A 5,506-nucleotide genomic window follows, 5' to 3' on the forward strand; every position below is an offset into this window, starting at 1 on the left:
TGGCATGATAACAGCTTACCCCTGTTAAACCAGCACTCACTCCTGGAGATCATTAAAAGTAAAATGTATTCCATGTAAATGTGAGTTTCTGAAACTTTCTGTAAAAATGAATGGTGTAAACTCAAAAATATGACATACAGTATAGCAAATAACGGATAAGTAATAAATACATTGATGGCATTAAGACAAAGAAGGTTTCAAAGGTTTATGAAATCTGAGAAAACCCAAGGACAATGACCATATTTATCTTTAGAAGATATACAGAAGAAATTTAACATGAGCAGATCAAAACTATGAAAACAAAAGATTTTCTAAATAAATACAACAAAGACATAGGTTTGGTGAAAGTGTTCAGATGAATAATGTTCCTGGTTTGTTTGCAAGTAAAAATGTAAACTTTCGGAAGCTAAAAAACTAGCAACGTTTTGATGATTCACTGTTGCTTTCTTTGAATCATGTCAAAAATCAAAGTGCTTAACTACACTTGTTTGCAAACGTTGTTATTCCTGTTTGCCATTGTTAAGATACACTTGGGTGTAGTGTGTTGTCTGTAAATATAAGCAACCTTTGAGAAAAAACACAGTCTAGAAATGTAAAGTCTAACTGAATGGTAGTGTTGCAACTACGCATGTTTTACGCATGGTAAATAAATGAATGTATGTTGTAATGTGCTTAAAATGGGCCTGATAAGTTTTGAAATGGTGATTCAGTTATTGAAGCACAAGTTTCAGAGAGTTATATAGTTTATGCAAAGTAACTGGCGTGTCTATGTAAAAATCACTAAATAACAAAATCACCAAATTTGTATCAGGTCATGCATGGGGATTTAGCTTTTCATACTGATGCAAGTCACTTTTATTTTTACATAACATAACAAGTGTCGCACTTTGTATGAACAAGATGTCTAAATGTCCAAATGACCGAATGTAGTGGTAACATTTCACACAGACATTTATCAGAAACTTTCTAAGAGCTAAAACCAGTACTTATCAAATAAGCAGCCTATAGGTGGAAAGAATGTAAAGAAAAATTAAAAGACCATGTTCAAATGTTTAAAGGTAGGTCGTGAAAAAGTGAATGTGTTTTCAGGTGTACGATGTGTCCCAGGAACTCGCATTGTTTTCAATCATCACCAAAGGTTATGATGTTGTCTAGATACAATAGAAAGTCTGTGCATGCGCCAAGACCTTTGTCGATTATAAAGTCAACAGCAATTTCAACACTTTCACGCACATTGATTTGGTCTTCCTTTGTCGCTACGGCAACACATACATCTATTACATATGCAGACATGAGTAGGATGTCAGCAATGCCAAACTCCTCATCATTACATTCATACATAGCATTCAGGGCTTTTTTGATGAACACATTGATCGGTTCATCGGCGTTAACAGACACTTGAACCATCTTATCAAAAGACTTGTCCAGATTTTTTACGACATCTCTTTTTTTCTTGAGGTTGGTTACACGCTCGGCATCAGTTTTGCAGTCATTTTGCGGCAAGCACACATCCGCGTCTGCAGATATTACCGCACACAAAAGATTAACAAGCGCGCTCCTGTAGTGTTCTGAAAGCATTTCTTTAAAAACCGGAGGACCGCACACGTACGCCGTCTTGCGTTTGTGATCACGCTCAAGTGACATTTGTGCTCTCTTTTCAAGAATCCAGTGTCGTAGACAACTTTACACAATGTTCGTCCACAAGTCTCTCCCTGATTTTGTTAAGCTTCCGGTCGTCCTTGCAGCATCCTCAAAAATAGCGTCTCCAACTCCTTGAATCCTGCACAGTTGAGTTATACCGTGTTAAAAACTTTGCTTTAAACAATTTACTGGAGAATTCCTGAAAGTAGCCTTCAAATATGCTGCTATACGAACATGCCAGAGCGTCGTATCTGAGGTGTGAGAGCTCCAAGTTTCAGGCTCTGATTTGAAACCTATAAATCCTGACCCGTCCCTTCTAAACACAGCAATTCGCACGCCCCCCATCACGTAGTCAGCGGTGTGAGTCATGAAGCTATAGAATATTAAAGTGTCAGTAAGAAAGGTCTTTCATGGTAAAACATATTTTTCTTTATTTTCTCTATTATCCTCTTCGCTCTACACACCCGTAGGAAAAGGATTTCTTGCTTCTTATGTGGAACTCTTCAATTTTTCTTAACTTGTAAAACACATTAAATAAAATCAGTTTCATGATGTACACAGCTAATACGCTGGTTTTTAGTTTCAGTCCTAATAGTTATCTTTAAGATGTTATTTTTTATAAATTAATAAAATCTTAGACTTTACATTAAATTGTGTCAACAACAACAAATAAAATGGTAAATAATATGTCTCATGATGTACTCTCTCTCCCAGTGCGATGGCTTAGATCGTAATGCATCTTGGAAACGTGGTGGTGTGTGTAGAATTTAGCGTTATCTAGTGGTGAGATTGTAAATTGCAAAAGACTTCAATTTTAAAACCCATATGGTAGCTGTCGCACGACAAACATGTCATCGTCTGAGACAACGTAGGGAAGAAGCATGCTCTGTAGAGCAGTTTGTACGATTAGGGCTACTGTATATGACGGTGACTTCCATGAAAATTGTTCGTTCTTAGGTAATAAAAACAATTCAGTTCATTATGTAAGGTCCTTATACACCACTGATAATATAGATATGTATATTATTTAGCATTTTTGTCTTTTTTTAAAGTAACACAATGCACCTTTAACAAATACAGCGTTCGATTCGCCTTGTGAAAATGCCTACATTTCCCATAATGCCCCTAGCGCACTAAAGGACACGGAAGTCACAATAATCAAACTGCCGGTGTAACATGATGGACTACGTGAGATCTTTGTTTTGCCTTGTGGAGCTGTATATAATAAAGCGAGGTATTTTTAATCTGAACTAACACATAGATTTCACTCGTTGTTCTACAACACTCGATTTATCAGATGGTTTGTTACTGTTTTCTGTGAAGACATTTTTTGTTTTTATGGGGTAAGTGCTATTATATTCTCTGTCATTTAAAGGTAAACATAACGGTAAGCATGCCGGGTTTACGGCGAACCAAGCAACATGTATAGGTAAAGGTTAAAAATCAGCTAGATGTCGGAATCTTTCAAAATCAACTAGATGTTGGAATCTTTAAAAAGTAAAATAATGCTCAGTTCCCCGAAAAGCTGACTGAAGTTCAGATGTTTTGCGTACAACACAATACATCAACATTAGTTGGAAATGATAGCAAAGTGAATCTTTACTGATTTATTTTTCTTATATTATGGTGTAACAAAACCAACGTCACTTTAAGAATATACCTAGATGATTTTGTGCGGGTATTTCATATGTAAGCATCATCAGTTAGCCTATGTCTTTAGACTTACTCTTTTATTTGACTATTTTACAATAAAAAGTTTACTTGTGTTTATATAAATTGAAGAAATCATGTACCTCGCTTTGTCACCACGAAAGTAGTACATGTTATTCTGGGTAAAGAGTAGTGTGAGTTTAATAGACTTTAAATTTAAATGTGTAAGTAGTTTGAGTTTTAACTTCTGTCTTATAGACATTACTAACTGAGAACAGCAGAGACAGAGGCATGAGGGGATCAAAGCACATAATGAAGTAAGATTGCGTATGTTGTGTTCATTGAATGCATCTAATTTGTTTGTCTTGTATGTTGTGTTCATTGAATGCATCTAATTTGTTTTTCCTGTATGGGGTAATTTGTCAAATATTATTAAATATTATATTAAATACAAAAGCACTAAAAGTTTTAGTGTTTTGGCTAAGGAGTGTGAGCATGTCTCAGGTACTTGTATTTCAGGTGCAATAATAAATACTAGACGAAAATGTGTTTTTGAGATTAAAATAAATGTAATTGATAAGTTGATGAGTTCTTTCTGAAAGTCTGAAAACTATACTAAACCTAATATACTAATAACCTAAAGTTAAAAGTCTCAGTTTTTAGACGGGTAATGTTTTGTAATATGTATCTTTTTGACTTTACTTATGCTGTACTTATTAGTATGATGAAAGCAACGCAATCTGCAATAATGCAGGCCCCTTGTATAAACACTGTCCTGCTATCGCAGGAGGACTGGACATGCTTTACTAGTTAAAAAACAAAATATCTCGGCCCTCACACGGGCACTGCCAAAACGATTTACGATTCAGAGTGGAAGCATCTCTCAGGAATGCAACTTTAAGGACTACGATCTGTGTAAGTGGCAGAAGACCATATCTTTGTATTGAACAGTTTATTTGAAAAAAACATAACTTCTGTTTTGAAAATCAGGTCATCTATACAAAATGCAGAATAGGACATTTAAAAATTACACATCAATTTTTACTCTCTAGAGAAAATCCTACAAAATGTTCATCTTGACAGAATTCGTTGTTCTTTATTCTTTTAGATTGTATTTCATCTGCCGCTGTGAGAAACCTTTTTTATTATGTTGATACTTTTGAGCATGTTTTTTAATCAGTCGAATCCGTGCTTAGTGCTAAGATTTTTAGAGGAAGTTCATTTAAAACATATTTTCTAGTCTTACTTTATTTAATTACAGTTTATTTTCACCATAAATATAGCTTAAGAAACCGGTATGGCTTTTTAAAGAAAAGAAAGAACACTTAATTTCTTTGATCATTTCACATAAAAATTTGTGTTTAATGAAACTATTCATCCCCTGATCAAAATAATTTGTAGAGAGGCAGCTTATAATGATGTCACGCATTCCGAAATGGCGCATGTTAAAAGTTTAAGTTTTTTCGGGGGGATAGCGAGATGGTCCACGCTATTTTTCCATTCACTCACCGGAGTATCGCACGAGCCGCATGGCCTATCCATGTTTGTGATTTTCGTAACTGTGATTTTCCCGGCTTTTATTAGACGTATTGGGCCCCCCCACCTTATATAAATTATGATGGGAGCATGGAATGTGTTTTAATGAAGACCGCTTGTGTAAACACTGTTTTTATTGTTTTATCGTAGGAGGACATGATTTAACGCGTCCCGGAGATAACCCCGGACGTAAACATGTCAACGTGACGTGGGCGGTCCGGTTAAAAGTTCAACGCAACGTGGGCGGCCGGTTAAAAGTTCAATGCTACGTGGGCGGTCGGTTCAAAAGTTTAGAGCAGCGCGGGAGGTCGGTTCAAAAGTTTAGAGCAACGTGGGCGGTCGGTTCGAAAGTTCATCGCGACGTGGTAGGTCCGGTCAAAAGTTCACGACGTGGGTGGTCCAGTCAAAAGTTCACGACGTGGGAGGTCCGGTCAAAAGTTCACGACGTGGGAGGTCCGGTCAAAGGTTAGCCCCTCCCCGGAGGTCAAAGGTTCACGACGTGGGTGGTCCGGTCAAAGGTCAGCCCCTCCCTCGCAGGTCAAAAGGTCAGCCCCTCCCCTGAGGTCAAAAGGTCAGCCCCTCCCTGAGGTCAAAGGTCATCATCAATCATTTTGACAGTATGTCGCCCATATTTACTACTAGTATGTTCTGTTATTAATAATTCATAATGACATTACAT

This window comes from Paramisgurnus dabryanus, chromosome 6, assembly GCF_030506205.2.
Source record: "Paramisgurnus dabryanus chromosome 6, PD_genome_1.1, whole genome shotgun sequence".
Lineage (NCBI taxonomy): Eukaryota > Metazoa > Chordata > Actinopteri > Cypriniformes > Cobitidae > Paramisgurnus > Paramisgurnus dabryanus.